This window comes from Oryctolagus cuniculus, chromosome 5, assembly GCF_051225735.1.
Source record: "Oryctolagus cuniculus isolate XC-2025 breed Fujian yellow rabbit chromosome 5, ASM5122573v1, whole genome shotgun sequence".
NCBI lineage: Eukaryota > Metazoa > Chordata > Mammalia > Lagomorpha > Leporidae > Oryctolagus > Oryctolagus cuniculus.
This window is the reverse complement of record NC_142871.1, coordinates 97,373,861-97,390,432: the sequence shown is the minus strand read 5'-3', so window position 1 is coordinate 97,390,432 and position 16,572 is coordinate 97,373,861. Positions and strand designations below refer to the sequence as shown.

General features: G+C 42.7%; 1 long non-coding RNA gene across 2 annotated transcripts in view; it reads right to left on the bottom strand.

Annotated features, from left to right (window-relative positions):
* LOC149126587 (uncharacterized) overlaps positions 1–2,046 on the bottom strand; it is a 122,698-nt gene extending 120,652 nt beyond the window's left edge. For both annotated transcript variants that reach the window (XR_016233432.1, XR_016233431.1), the window contains exon 1: positions 1,571–2,046. This is a non-coding gene — a long non-coding RNA (uncharacterized LOC149126587). The remainder of the gene's footprint in view (positions 1–1,570) is intronic.
* Positions 2,047–16,572: the final 14,526 nt, after the last annotated feature.

Genomic DNA, 16,572 nt, shown 5'->3' with positions numbered 1-16,572 from the left:
ATTTTATAAAAATATGATTTCTCACATTATACTCATACAAGTATACATAAAATATACCATCAAGTTATAATTTCTAAAATATATTATCTCAATGGCAACATATTTTCAAAGAAAAATCTATGTGACATAATAGAAACTGTGAGCAAATCAGTATTGTAGGTAACTGTGACATGCTAGACCTAAGCAGTTAGTAAAATTACAGGCAAGCTGGAATTCTCACAACATGGCAATGTAACCCTATCTCTTTTTTTCAACTTTTATTTAATAAATATAAATTTCCAAAGTACAGCTTTTGGATTATAGTGGCTTTTCCCCCCCTTAACCTCCCTCCCACCTGCAACCATCCCATCTCCTGCTCCCTCTCCCATCCCATTCTTCAAGATTCATTTTCAATAATTTTTATATACAGAAGATGAATTTAGCATATACTAATTAAAGATTTCAACAGACTGCACCTACACAGACACACAAGGTATAGAGTACTGTTTGAGTAGCAGTTTTACTGTTAATTCCCATAGTACAACACATTAAGGACAGAGATCCTACATGGGGAGTAAGTGCACAGTGACTCCTGTTGTTGATTTAACAATTATATTCTTATTTAGGACATCAGTAATCACTTGAGGGTCTTGTCCTGAGCTGCCAAGGCTATGGAAGCCTCTTGAGTTCACCAGCTCTTATCTTGTTTAGACAAGGCCATATTCAAAGTGGAAGTTCTCTCCTCCTGACAGAGAAAGGTACCTCCTTCTTTGATGGCCCGTTCTTTCCACTGGAATCTCAGAGATCTTTCATTGAGGTCACTTTTTTTGCCACATTATCTTGGCTTTCCATGCCTGAAATACTCTCATGGGCTTTTTAGCCAGATCCGAATGCCTTAAGGGCTGATTCTGAGGCCAGAGTGCTGTTTAAGACATCTGCCATTCTATGAGTCTGCTGTGTATCCTGCTTCCCATGTAGGATCATTCTCTCCTTTTTAATTCTATCAATTATTATTTGGAGACACTGATCTTATTTATGTAATGCCTCTGACACTTAATCCTATCTTTTTGATCAATTATGAACTGGAACTGATCACTTTGACTAGTGAGATGGCATTGGTACATGCCCCCTTGATGAGATTGAATTGGAATCCTCTGGCATGTTTCTAGCTCTACCAGTAGGAGAAAGCCCGAGTGAGCATGTGCCAAACTTTATATCTACTCCCTCTCTTATTCCCACTTTTATATTTAACAGGGATCACTTTTCAGTTAATTTTAAATGCCTAAGAATATTTGTGTGTTAATTAAAGAGCTCAAGCAATGGTATTAAGGAGAACAAAAAAATACTAAAGGGAATAAAATAGTAAGTTATTCTTCGACAGTCAGGACAAGAGCTGATCAAGTCATTGTTTCTCATAGTGTCCATTTCACTTCAACAGGTTTCCTTTTAGGTGCTCAGTTAGTTGTCACCAATCTCTTTAACTGTCAGCTTAATACCCCCACCTTCCCAGGATGCACTGTCTCTGCTGGGACCATGGCACATACCTAGAACCCACTCTGTTTGCATATCCAAGTAAGGTACCATACCCTACCTGTTGCTCCCCGTCTTCGTGGAGGAACGACACAGGACCCTGCGCTGTTCTTTTGTCTGCTCGGCCCTCCCCGGGTTTGCTGCTGGTTCTTCCCAGGTGGGCTACCGTCCCTTCCACCTCCATGGAAGGGCGGTTCCCCCTGCCACTTTCCCCACTTCCGCGGGGGAGCGGCACACCGCCAGCCGGCTCTCTCGGGGGCTGCTCAGGTGTTCCCCTTAGATAGATGTTCCTGGTGCATGTTGTCTCTCTCCTCCTTTATAGTCCTCTTCCGCCAATCCCAACTCTGCTACCCACACGCCGAGTACGCTGCTCTCCTCCAATCAGGAGCAGGTCCTGCTGTTTATTGGTTGAACTGGAGGCAGCTGTGTAGAAGCTGTTTCCTCCTCTCCCAGCGCCATATTGTGGGAGAGCAGATGCATAGAATAAGTCTTAATTCCAGTAACTTAGTCTAGTCCGAGTTGCTCCCAGTTGCTCCCCACACCACCTCATAAAAAGAGAGTGGGAAATAGGTTTGTCTTCATCATGAACCACATTTACAGGTACCATTCTTTCTTTCTCTCTTTCATGGCAACCCTCTGGCCCACTCGTGATAGGTATTTCCCCAACTGGGGCAGCAGCTCAAACTCATATATAAAAGTATGCTGATTCCCTCACTGTTAAATAAATCCTGTTCCTATTTGCACATTACTAGTCTCCACTTGAAATTCTTACCTCTGTATGAGGCAAGAACCTAGATTGGAAATTAATATGCTCATATCCACAGCATAATTGGTAATCCAAATAGGAGTTTGAAATAATTGGAAAAGGAGTAGTAGAAATATCATTTCAGGTGTTTAATAATAGAGACAAGCTAAAAAGGAAACAATACACCAGTGTGGGAAGCAGTCTAGATAGCAGGCTATCTTTAAACATTGGTGACCTCAGACTCAGCCCAGGGAGTATTCTGGTTTGGCAGAAAAGCTCCTAATGCTGTAATCTAACCCTATCCATGACTCCTATCTTCAAAAAGTTTTGTTATTATGGGAGTTAATTGAAAACCTTGTCCTAGGAAATTTATTTTGGCATTTGCTTGTCAAATATAGGATATAATTATTAAATAACATAATCCTGAACAACCAACTGATCAGAGGACATAAACAAAACAGAAATTTTTTGAAAAACCTGAAGATAAATGAAAAAAAAAATACAACTTATCAAAATGTGTGGGATTCGATGGAATTTATAAATAGTATGTACCTATAATAAAAAAGAATAACCTCAAATAAGGTAAGTTTATACCTAATGGGATTATATAAGAGCAAACTAAGTCCAAAGTTAGCTGAAGAAAGGATACACTAAAGATTAGAGCAGAAATTGATAGAGGACTGAGCAAGTCCTCTCTGAATTTGTCCCCTACACAGGGCTCTCACTCTTTAATGTCCTTGGACCTAGAGAATCAGAATCTGGTTTTGAGCCCTAGGACCTGTGACATTTCATCCAGGGCTGCCACAGCCCTGCCCACCCAGCACCAGCCTCTCAAAGCCAGATTCCAAGGCCGGCTCCCAGGAGCCAGAGAGGAGCAGCAATGAGACAAAGTAGCCCAGACCCCAGGCATCAGCCATGGAGGCCTGAGCCCCAGCAGCAAGGATGAGGATGAGAACCATCTCACACAAACTATCCTACCCAGTACAGAGCCAGGAACTCATTTCTGACCCAGGCTCAGGAATTCATTTCTGGGTTCCCCATCCTCAGGAGAAGCTGTAAAGCTGCCTGGGTGCTGAACTCACTGAAACAGGAGCTACAGAAAGACAAGGAGGCCATGGCACTGGCCAGCTCTGTGCAGAGCTGCACTGCCTGCAAATGCTTCTTCTACAGCTGGAAGGGAAACATCTTCATCTGCTCCTACAGCTGTAACGAGATGGGAGACAACAACGTAACAACTTCGGGAACCTGACTTATAACCTGTGGTATCCACAAGAACAAGATCATGATGCTCAGGAATGTTATTCATGGATGCCAAGCCTCAGGCATCTTCCTGCACCCTGAGGTGCTGACATCCAGAAGAAGTCCAATGTGCCCATCCCCAGTAACCTGTTCCACTGTGCCTACCCTCCAGCATTGTGTTCATCCTCTGTGACGGAAAGGCATCATCCTAAACAATCAAATCTTTTCAAATAAGGTATATATTTATATCTTGCATCACAGAAATCCAACTGTGAGTGGGAATCACATCTCCAAGGGTCATGGGTCAGCATAGCAGTGAACAAAAACAGCAAAGACCTCATCAGAGGCTACACTTCTAGAAGTTGCAGACCAAGTATGTCTTTCCTTCAGTGGATTCTCAGCACAGAACCATACCTTCCTCATACACTTACTGGGCACACACACTGAGGTAGGCCATGTTCCAGAGGCTGGAAAAGCAGCAGTGAATGAAGCAGACATCATCTCTGCTCTCAGAAACTAACATTTCAAGAGAAGGAAAGAATTGAATAAATAATAAAAACACACTTAACACAAGCCAAAAAAAAAAAAAAAAAAAAAAGGAAATCCTGCAACATGTGACAGCATGAATGAACCTAGAGAACATTATGTTAAGAGAAATAAGCCAGTGACAGAACAAATCTGACCTGAGTCCACTTCTATGAGGTATCCAAAATAATCAAATTCATCAGAGAGTAGGAAGTAGTTGTCAAAAGTTCAAAGGAGGGGGGAATGGGAAGTTGAGAATCAAGGGGCATAAAATCACAATTATTTGCAATGAGTAAGTTTTAAAGGATTACTATGCAGGCCGGCGCCGCGGCTCACTAGGCTAATCCTCCACCTAGCGGCGCCGGCACACCGGGTTCTAGTCCCGGTTGGGGCACCGGATTCTGTCCCGGTTGCCCCTCTTCCAGGCCAGCTCTCTGCTGTGGCCCGGGAGTGCAGTGGAGGATGGCCCACGTGCTTGGGCCCTGCACCCCATGGGAGACCAGGAAAAGCTCCTGGCTCCTGCCATCGGATCAGCGCGGTGCGCCGGCCGCAGCGCACCGGCCGCGGCGGCCATTGGAGGGTGAACCAACGGCAAAGGAAGACCTTTCTCTCTGTCTCTCTCTCTCACTGTCCACTCTGCCTGTAAAAAAAAAAAAAAAAAAAAAAAAAAAAAAAAAAGGATTACTATGCAACATTTTCCCTACATTTAACAATCTGAGACTTTTAAAAATGTTAAGATAATAGATACCATGTTAAATGTTGTTACCACAGTAAAAGAAAAATTTTAAAGTAACAATAAGGAGGATGAGGATGAGGAGGAGGATGATACCAATAGTTTGAGGTCCCTTTTAACTCTAACATTCTATGTGTTCTTGAAAGTTACATATCAGTTTACACAACTCAGCATGACTTAAAGGCATATTTTCACGCAAATTTCTGATTTTCAGATGAAAAAAAATAAAGTGAAAATGCTGTCTAATGTGTGTAATCACCTAATCATCTGCTTGACAATAAAGCAGAATGTGAATTGCAAAGTAAAGGTTTTATTACTGACATGCAAAATAATTTAAAAAGAGATATTTTGTCTATCTCAGTAACCGAATTTATCTAATATATAATAAACATATCATTTAACAGGCCTTATTGGTATTAACAAAATAACTAATAAGAACATAAGTTTATATCTTGTTGATTTTCTAATTTATAAGTAAATATGCTAATGAAAGTAATCAAAGGAATGAAAAGTTTATGAGGCAGAATAAAGTAGATTACACATCAAAAATATAATATAGAATGTTCTAAGTAAAAAAGAGAATCACTTCACAAGCCTGAAAAGCAACTCTTGATGGGATAAAAATTTTTTTAAAATACATTATCAAAGAATATGCATTTCATATTGAAAGAAGATTATATAATCAATTAATTCTACCCTCCAATAACTGTAAAATAGGTGATTTATGTTATGCTGAATATTAAAATGAGAGTTTTGGGTTCCAGATTTTATCTTCATCCTCTCACATCACAAGCTTGATTCTCACTCCCTATTAAAGATTCATAAAAATTAGGGTAATATGTTTCCCTGTAGCAAATACATTTAAACATCTACACTCTGTCTAATAAAGAAAACTACTTTTCAAAATTAAAGACAATACATAAAACTCTTATTCACAGAACCTTGGTTAAAATACCACTTCTTGGTAGATAGAATCAGAAAAGACAGTCTCCCATTAACATTGACACTCAGAATGAGGTAGGCACTCAGAAAAATCACCAAGGGCCTGCACTAAAAGGAATTAGAGGTTATCTTAGTCCAAACATATTGTCAACTTTAATGAGAGCCAGATGGCTTTAAACACCACATTATAAAATTGCCAAGTAGCAGAACCTGAACTTGAACCCAAATATCTCAACTTTTGACCTGGTCCTCTCTCCACTCTGACCTTCTGAGTTCTGGATCAGAAAAAAGTCATAAGCAATTTTACTTTGACCATCAGGAATGAAAAGCTTGTGATTTAGAAAAAAAAAAAAGTAGACATAGCAGTACTATCATGCTGGCTATGTTAATTTTCTATTACTGATGTTAAGAAATTACCTCAAAATGTGCAGCTTAAGGAAGCAAATTTATTATCTTATAGCTTTGCTTATTAGAATCCAACACTGGGGGCCAGCATTGTGTCCTAGTGGGTAAAAGTGCCACCTGTGATGCCACAATTCCATATGGGCTATGGTTCATGTCTCCGCTGCTCCACCTCTGATCCAGCTTCCTGCTAATGGCCCAGGAAAGCATAAGATGATGGCCCAAGTGGTTGGACCCCTGCCAACCACGTGAAAGACCCAGATGATATTCCTGGCTTTTGGATTCAGATTGGCCCAGCCCTGACCACAGCAGTCACCTGGGGAGTGACCCAGAAGATCAATCTCAATCTCTCCCTCTTCCTTTTCTCCTCCCTCTTCTCCCTCCCCCTCCTGTTTTTCTCCTCCCTCTCCCTCTCCCCTTCTTCCTCTCCTTCTTTCTTTCTCCCTCTCACTCTCTGCCTCTCTTTCAAATATATAAATAATATTTTTTTAAAAAGAATACGACACAAGTTTTGCTGACTAGAAATCAAAGTTCTGCTGGGTTGCAATGCTTTCTGCAGGCTCTAGGGAAGAATCCATTTCCTTGCCTTTTGCAGCTCTGAGAGATTGCCTGCATTTCTCAGCTCATGGTACCCTCCCTCCATTTTCCATCATCACAATCTTCCTCTCATTTTAACTATATTAAAGAAAGATTGTAGAGGCCAGTGCTTACTGTTAATGCTGGAATTCCAGTTATAAAAACTGGAGATTTCCTTCTTTTAAAGGTTAAATAGTATATTCCACTATGTATACATACCACATTTCCTTATCTACAATTTGAGCATATTTCAAAACATTATGTTCATGTTATACAAAATATAGAAAATGATGTTTTATGTTTCAGTTTCATAAAAAAATAAATTAACAGTAAAATGTAATGGTACAGTAAAATGGAGATGTGCATTTGGTGCAGTGGTTAAAACATGCCACTTTGGATGTCTACATGTTATGTCAGAGTGTCTAGTTTGAAGTCCTCACTCTGGTTCTGATTCTAGCTTCCTGCTAATGCTCACACTAAAAAGCAGCAGGCAATAGCTCAAGTTCTTCGGCCCCTACCACCCACATGGGAGACCTGGATTGAGAGACAGACTCCCTACTGCAGGCTAGCCCAGCCCAGCTGTAGCAGGAATTTGGGGAGTAAATGAGTGGATGGAAGCTCTCTCTGTCTATCTTTGACTCTGTGTGTGTCTTTGTCTTTCCAATAAATAAAAATAATTTTTTAAAGTCCTGAAAATGAAGTGGGGAAGGATGGGAGACAAGAACAAAAGAACCCTCTTGTCGCTCCCCCTCTTCATGGAGGAACGACACTAAACCCTGCCTAGGCTTCACATCCGAGTCACGGCACCATTATGTCGCTCCCCCTCTTCACGGAGGAACGACACTAGACCCTGCGTTGTTCTTTCGTCTGCTCGGCCCTCCCCAGGTTTGCTGCTGGTTCTTCCCGGGTTGGCTACCGACCCTTCCACCTCCGTGGAAGGGCAGTTCCCCCTGCCACATTCCCCACTTCCGCGGGGGAGCGGCACACCGCCAGCCGGCTCTCTCGGGGGCTGCTCAGGTGTTCCCCTTAGATAGATGTTCCTGGTGCATGTTGTCTCTCTCCTCCTTTATAGTCCTCTTCCGCCAATCCCAACTCTGCTACCCACACGCCGAGTACGCTGCTCTCCTCCAATCAGGAGCAGGTCCTGCTGTTTATTGGTTGAACTGGAGGCAGCTGTGTAGAAGCTGTTTGCTCCTCTCCCAGCGCCATATTGTGGGAGAGCAGATGCATAGAATAAGTCTTAATTCCAGTAACAGTCTAGTCCGAGTTGCTCCCCACACCTCTAGCTCCCCTGTAAATATTCTTAAGTCCCAACCTATTTCCAAAAAGCCATTCTACTCAGAGATGATCAAATAAGGTCTACATTCTACTTCCAGCTTCTTTACTGGTAAAAAAAGTGTTTATTGTGTATCAGCCATTGAAGTCAGAGTGGAAATTTTCCACAATGGGCAAATAAACATATAGAAACACCCATTTCCTAGTCTAGCCTCTCTTCTAACTAGTACCAGGGAGATGTTCACTAGCTCTGTCAGTCAACCATGTCTTTCAGATGCCATATTCAAAATCAATTGAGTCCTCTGGACCTAAAATCCAGAAACCCCTAGCCCTGAACCTTCATCACTCTCTCACCTTTATCCTTCCTCTATTTCTAGACCCAAATAATCATATCCAACCAAAACAAATAGTTGAAATTCATCAATATCAATAGACTTTCAAATTTTATTTTATTTATTAGAAAATAGAATAATGGAGAGAGAGAAACAAAGACAGAAGGAAAGTCCCAAGATGGCAGTATAGAAACAGGACAATATGAGTCATGCGGGGCAAAATAGATAGCTAAAAAGGAGAGAGGATCCATGCTGGAGACAGAGCCATGGGAAATTCATGATAGGAAGCACAGGAGACCAGCAGAGACTGGGCTGATGCACTCTGAAGGATCAAATAAGAAACGAACCAGCAGAGGCACAGCCAAGATATGAAACGAGGAGGCTGGCAGCAGCTATTGGCAGACCAGGTTAGTTGGGAAACTGTGGGTCCACGGAGCTGCAGACAGCAGCAGGAGGGGGAGCTTAGTGAACTGCGTTTGAAGTTCCACATGGGTAAAAAAAATATAAAGGAACAGAGAGGGTGGGCACACCCTTGTCCACCATCTATATCCCCCCCACCAACTGGACCTGCAGCCAGCTGGAAGAAGCTATTTTATTTGTTTACATTTTTGAACATAAGCCAGAGAACGCCACCTTTGCCTCTCATGCACAAGCCATCAATTGCAGGCGTCACCTCACCACATCCTCCACCCAGGAATGAGGACCACAACATCTCAGAGTACTTTCTTCCCCACCACACAAGCTGTATAACAAGAAGTTCCTGAATATTGAAAACTCGAGCTCATTCCATCCACCAGTGAGAAGTGATTTGTGTGTTGCTGTGGATTCGTTCTGAGAGGAGGAGCACAGTAGGGGCAAGAGGTATGGAGTCACCACATAGACCCTGGGAGCCAGTGAAAGTGGGCCATAGGCGAGCAGCCCACAGACTCGTTTATTTCAGTTGGTACAGTAGCTTATATGGCCAAGCCAGCCAATCTGGTCAAGGGGCGGTCTATGCCCTAACCAATCATAGCCTGTTGCCAGGCAGTTTCCGAAGCCATCCAATCACAGCCTGTTGCCAGGCAGGCTCCACAGCTATGTGGTTTCTGAAGCCATCCAACCACAGCCTGTTGCCAGGCAGGTTCCATTGCCAGTTGGGTTCTGAAGTCATTCCTGACTAACTGATGCTTGCTTGCCAGTGGCCATCTTGGCATGGCCTTCTCATGCCACCACATTTCCCCCTTTTTGTTTATTTTTGAGCAATGGGAAGCATGATTCTTGGCCATACCATTGTTGACTCATTTCCACATGGTCTCCATGCGCAACTGCACCTGTCTTAGATTGTCCCCCAGGGGATCTTACCCATCATTGACTAACCAGCCCTCAAAACAGGAGACCACAATAGTGCTTGCTCAGATAGGGGTAGGAATGAGGAACAATGGTAATCAGGAATGGCATGACTGCACGCAGGCTGTGGGCCATTTAAGTGGCTGACCGGAGCTAAGTGGGGTATAAAACAGTAGCAGATGTGGCTACTGGCAGTTCCTCAGGGTAGGCAAGTGCGTCTGCTAACAAGGCAGACTCTCAGTCTTGTTCAGCTGGTTCTGGTTGACTGTCAGTTGCAGGCTTGATGTTTGTGGCTGGTACCCAAATGGGCTGTTCGGCATTCTCAGCCCTTGGTTAGCAGAGGGTGTAGTCCCTTCCATTCTCCTGTCAGAAGGTCTTTCCACCTAACCATAGGGGCTGGGTTCTGGGATGGAAAGGATCCCCAGTGTTTATAACCTGGGCTGACCCCTTGGGAATCAAAAGTAAGAAAATTGATAGTGAAAAGGACCTCAGTCAAAGCAAGCTGTGGGTCTGGGGGCATATGATTGTTTTTCTGTCTTTGTAAGAGATCTTTAATTGTCCTATTAGTTCTTTCAATGATTGCCTGTCCCTGTGGGTTGTATGGGATACCTGTGGCAGACTGGATATTCCAGGACCTCAGGAAGGAATTAAATTCCTGTGATGTATACACTGGCCTGTTATCAGTCTTTATGGTCCAGGGGATACCCAGGATCAGCATGACTGACTTAACTGCCTTTATCACATTACTAGCCTTTTCTCCAGATTGGGCTCTTGCAAATACAGCCTTTGAATAAGTATCTACCACTACATGGACAAACTTAAGCTTACCAAAGGAGTTAATGTGGGTGACGTCTACTTGCCAGAGCTTATTAGGAGCAAGGCCCCATGGGTTCACTCCTGCTTGTTGCAGTGGGCCTAACGGGGTGAGGGGGGCACAATTCTTACAAGAGTGCGCTAGGTGTTTGCATTGGCTCATTGTTAGCTCCAGGAAAAGCAATTTTATGTTGCTTGCCATCATATGAAATTTTTGGTGTAGAATACGGGCTTGTTCTAGATGTCCAATGGAAGCTGTGTTGCAGGAGATAAAACAATCAACCTTTTTGTTACCTTGGAAAATAAAGTCAGGTAACCAGTATGTGATCTTAAGTGTGAGATATACCATGGGTGTTTTCTATTCTCAGCTCTTTAAATGTTGTGAACATTTGGTCAATTGGCTTATTGGTCAGGTTAAAAACTGCAAAGGAGATGGTCTTTGCTACCTGTACTGAGTATTTGCTGCCTGAAAATGTATTTACCGGCCCATCCTGGCTAAGGAGTAGTACCTTAACTATTGCCCTTATTTCTCCCAACTATACTGACCCTCTATGGGGTTCTACATGGATCTTATCTTTTTCTGTTGATGATTTAATCAATATTCCAAACAGTGACTTGTTGGCATCCATAAACACACACGGTGCCATGGTATAGATTGATTCAGGGACAGCATGCTTTGGAAAGTCTATTTCTAAGGTTTGTAATGTCTGGAGTAGCCTGTCCACTGGCAGGTGATTGTCAACCTGTCCTGGGAAATTCATCATTAAAGTTTGAAAGAGCATGCTATTCTGCATCAATGTGGACAGTTTTAATTGTGATAGGGGTAGAACCACTATGTCTGGCTCTGTGTTAAATATCTTACTGGCATAATTTCTTAATTTAAGTCCTATCATAAGGATGGCATCTACTTTGTTAACTATTTTACGACACTCGCTCCAGGCTATGTGTGCCCAAAAAAGTGGTCCATGTTGTTGCCAAATAACTCCTGGGGGGCCTTGAGGGTAGACATGGTTATGGAAAATAGAGGGACCTGAGGGTCATATCTAAAGGTTTTTAAATTTGACAACTGGGTGTTACTCTTTTCTATAGTGGATTCAGCTACTGGTGTCAATGTGATTTTTGAATAAGGGCTGTTCCCCTTAGTCAGCAAATTGAATAGCGGTCTAAGCTCTGCAGGTGTTAGGGGAAGGAAGGGCTTCAGCCAATTGATTTGCCCACATAGTCGCTGAAGTTCATTAAGTGAGTATTTATACTTGACTTTTATTGGAGATATACAGGAGGAGATTTGATAACACAGGGAGGAAAATGTTGTACCTTTTCTGTGGCAACACACAAACCCAGGAATTGTAAATTTCTTACTGTCTCACTTAGGCCTTCAGAGTTGCCACATTCTCCTGAGCAAGTAAGGTATCATCCACATAATGTATGACCAAGCACTGATCTTTAAGTGTGCTGGTCGCATGAGAAACGTATCTTTGGCAAATGGCAGGACTATTTTTCATGCCTTGTGGGAGTACTGTCCACTGAAATCTTTTTGCAGGGAGCTGGAAATTGGGCTCCCATACTATAAAGGCGAAGTAGGCCTTATCATCCTCCGTGATGGGAATGGAAAAGAAGCAGTCTTTGATATCGATGGTAACTATGTGGTATCCATTAGGAATGGCCCCTGGAATATTCCCATCTTTTTTATGATTTTGTTGATGGCTCTCAAATCCTGTAGTAGCCTATATTTTCCCTGTTTCTTTGGTATCACAAAAATGGGTGTGTTGTGAGAGCTAGTGGAAGGCTCTATGTGTCCCTTTTCCATTTGTTCCATTTGTTCCATTTGTACCAATTCTCTAAGGATCCCAAGTTTGGGTTGTAATATTGACCACCGCTCTACCCAGATGTTTCCTGTTTTATTCCCATTCAATGGGGATTGGGCCTGGCTTTTATATGAGGTGAGCAGTGGCCCCTAGAATTGGGGATGAATCTTACTTGTAGGCTCTCCATTAAAGCTGTTGGTTCATGGAGATCTGTGATCCATAGTAAGGACTGCTCGCATTTATGAGAGCACAACTCTCCCTCATAAGGTCATGGAAACCTCAGCAATTAGCAGAAAGATGGTTCCTGTATCTCCATTGTCATCTTACCACGTTACAGGTGTGATGACCCGATCAGCCAATTTTAATCCTTCAATGCCTTGGAGGTTGGGCCCAGGCGCTGTCTTCCAATGTTGCATTTGCCTTGCATCCCTAGCTTTTAAGACAGTGGCATCTGCCCCCATATCAATTAAGCCCACAAAGGCAATGTCATCTAAGTATAGGGTCAATTTCTCAGATTGAAGACAGTCACTGACCAGTTAATGGTGATGGGACTCCCTCTTACTTGCTGGGCTGAGGGCCGCCCCGCTGGGAGTTTAAAGGCTTGGCCTTGCAATCTTTTGCCCAATGAAAGCCTTTTTTACATCTGGGACACAGCTTTTGGGGCTTGCCCCATTTGTCAGTGTTTGGGCAGTTTTGCCATAGGTGTCCCATTTCCTGACATCCCCAACAAATCAGAAGATTATTAGACTTCCTTGTGTTTGGTTTGTTAATGGCTGCAGTCAGGGCTTGTATGGGTGTATCAGCAGGGTTTACCTCCTTTGTAGCTACTATCCATTTAGAAATGTCTTCATTACAGACTTGGGTGATTGCAGCTTTTGCCTCTTTGGTAGCACCTTCTCAAGCTAATTGTTTGACCAAATTTTCTTGATCAGGGCCAAGCGGTAATCTTTTCTCTACTGCCTCCAAGACTCTGGCAAGGAAATCAGGGAACCATTCACCTGAGCCTTGAACTAGATTTCTAAAGAGCTGACTATAATTAGGAGGATTTATATTTTTTAAGGCTCTAAGTGCCAAATCTCTGACCTGATCAAAATAGGCAACTACTCCAATGTGGGCCTGTTCATGAGGATATATATAGGTGCCACGGCCTGTAAGCATATCAAAGTTTACTGCAATTCCATAGGCAGCATTATTCCTTGCCACAGTTTCAGCCTCTTCTTCATAGGAGGCTTTCCACTGTACGAACTGTGGTCTCGACAAACATGCTTTGAGCAGTCAAAATGAGTTTGAAGGTTCACTGCCCATTGCATGAGCACCTGTTCAAAGTAGGGAGAGTCAGGGCCTGACTCTTGAGAAGCCTTTTTTAGCATAGTAAGGTCATTTACAGGCATTGGAATCCAGGGCCTGAATTCTGCGTCTGCTCCTACATTAATGGCAAACATGCGGGTGGGATGGGGTCTAGTGGCTTCCCTGAGAGCCTGGGGTACCTGGGGACTGCCACAAATGTGGGGCTCTTCACTGGGTGTGTATGGGATGACCTCACATGGGTTATTGCTTCAAGGTCATCTAAATTCATCCCACAAATATTTGGGGGGTGGCTGACTAGGCATTACTGCATTGTCTGCTGTCATTTCATTTTCACTGTCGGAGCTCTCTCTCCCTAAGTAATCAGCTGTTGTCTGTGAGGCAGAGGCCTGGAGTGACAGGCTCTTATCACTCACAGATTCATTATGTGGTAATCTGTGTGGGCTTCTGAGAGGGGGCTATCTTTCCCATGTTTGAGCGCTTAAGAGCGGCACACCATGCCAACTCTAACCAAAGGAAAGACACTACCCACAGCACTGCTGCCATAACAAAACAAATTCCTAGCACCTCAGTGGCTGATGGCATTCTGCAGGGGGTTCTCTACATTAAACAAACAGTGGTGTATCAGATTGTACGTATGTCCTGTGCTTAGTGGGGGAATTCCTTGATTCGTTAGGTCAAGGCCGTATGCAAACACAGTGTCTCGGAGTGTCACCTCTTTTGAGTGAGGGAAGATGACTTGGTCCCGAATTCTGGGATGATCAGTCCCTTATGTGAGTTCGTTGGGTGAACCAAAAGTAAAAGGAGGAGCCAAGAAGTGGCCTTATGCTTCTGGGCGGTGTGTGCCTAACCTGGGGTCACTTCGACCCAGGACAAGGACAAGGAAAGGGGCATAGGAGGGGGTTCTGTGCTCACCCTCACAGAACCAAACAGCACACAAAACACCGAGGTGCCTATTTGCTGAAATCAAGGGGGGAACCTCACCAAGTCCAACATGCTGTCTCTCAGTCACGTTGGGCGCCAGATGTTGAAGTTGATTTGTTCTAAGAGGAGGAGTACGGTGGGGGCAAGAAGCACGGAGTCACCACACAGACCCTGGGAGCCAGTGAAAGTGGGCCAGAGGCGAGCAGCCCACAGACTCATTTATTTCAGTTGGTACAGCAGCTTATATGGCCGAGCCAGCCAATCTGGTCAAGGGGCAGTTTATTCCCTAACCAAATACAGCCCGTTGCCAGGCAGTTTCCGAAGCCATTCACTCACAGCCTGTTGTCAGGTAGGCTCTGTGGCCATGTGGTTTCCAAAGCCATTCCTGAGTAACTGATGCTCACTTGTCAGTGGCCACCTTGGCATGGTCTTCTCATTCCACCATTGTCCCAGTAGCTGGGACTCAGTACAACAGATTTGTATTCACCCCCACCTGATTGAGAAGCAAGCTGGGCTCCAGGAGGTGGAGCTGTGTGCTTCCAGTTACAATGCACAGATACATAGCAGTTCATATCAGAGAGAAACCTCACCACAAGCACAAAGACACAAATGATAGAGAAAAGCAACCAGACCAAAAAAAGAAAAATACAGAATGGCCAAAAAACAAAGGAAAAATCTTAAATAAAAATAAGAAAGACACTATGAGCCCCCTAAAGGAACACTACAACTTTTCAATAATAGGAGGTGAAGATGAAGAGATCAAGGATATATCAGAAACAGAATTCAGAAAATTAATCAGCTTACAGAAGCAAATTCACGACCTAAATGAAAAGCACCCACAAGAAACTGAGATATTAAAGAGAAGTCAGAATGAAATACTACAAATGAATAATTCAATAGATCAAATAAAAAATACTGTGGAAAGCCTTAACAACAGAATAGGAAGATAGAAGAAAGAGTATAAGAATTAGAAGACAAATTTCAAGAAATATTACATTCAGACCAAATAAAAGAAGAAATTAGAAAAATAAAAACACAGTTGGAGATCTACAAGATTCTATCAAATGACCCAACATACAGATCCTAGGAATTCCAGATGGAGTGGAATTACAGAGAGAAAGGATTAGAAGGCCTTCTTGTCTACCGCCATATCACCCTGAATGTGCCCAATCTCATCTGATGCTGGAAGCTAAGCAGGGTTCGGCCTGGTTAGTATTTGGATGGGAGAAGGCCTTCTTAGTGAAATAATAAGAGAAAACTTCCCCAATCTGGAGAGAGACATCCAAGTACATGAAATACATAGAACTCTCAATAGACAGGACCAGAAAAGATCTTCACCACTACACATTATCGTAAAACTCCCCACAGTAAAACACAAGAAAAAGATCTTAAAATGTGCAAGAGAGAAACTCTAAGTCACATTCAGAGAAAATCCAATAACACACACTGCAAACTAATCAAAAACTCTACATGCAAGAAGAGAATGGCAAGCTATATTCCAAGTCCTGGGCGGGGGGGGGGACTGTTAACCCAGAATACTGTACCATGCAAAGCTCTCATTTATGAATGAAGGAGAAATAAAGATCTTACACAACAAACAGAAATTGGAAGAATCTGTAACTATGCACTCAACCATAAAAAAGATGTTATAGGATGTGCTATACACAACACAGAAACAGGAACATCACTATAAAAGAAAATGAATGCAGAAAATAACCCAGCAAAACTACAAAGGAAACCCAAAATACAAAATTATGACTATTTATAGAAACATGGCATGGCAAAGTTGATAATTAACAATAGTCATCCTGAATATAAATGGTCTCAACTCCCAAGTTAAAAGACACAGACTGGCTAAATAGATTAAAAAAGAAAACCCATCTATTTGCTGCCTACAAGAAACACATCTTAACAACAACAATGCATGCAGACTAAAAGTGAAAGGATGTAAAAAGATATTCCATGCTAACAGAAACCAAAAAAAAAAAAAAAAGCTGGTGTGGTCATCCTAATATCAGACAAAATAGACTTTAACACAAAACCTCTTAAAAGAGACAAAGAAGGACTCTATAAGATGATTAAAGAACCAATTCAACAGGAAGATGTGACTATTATAAATGT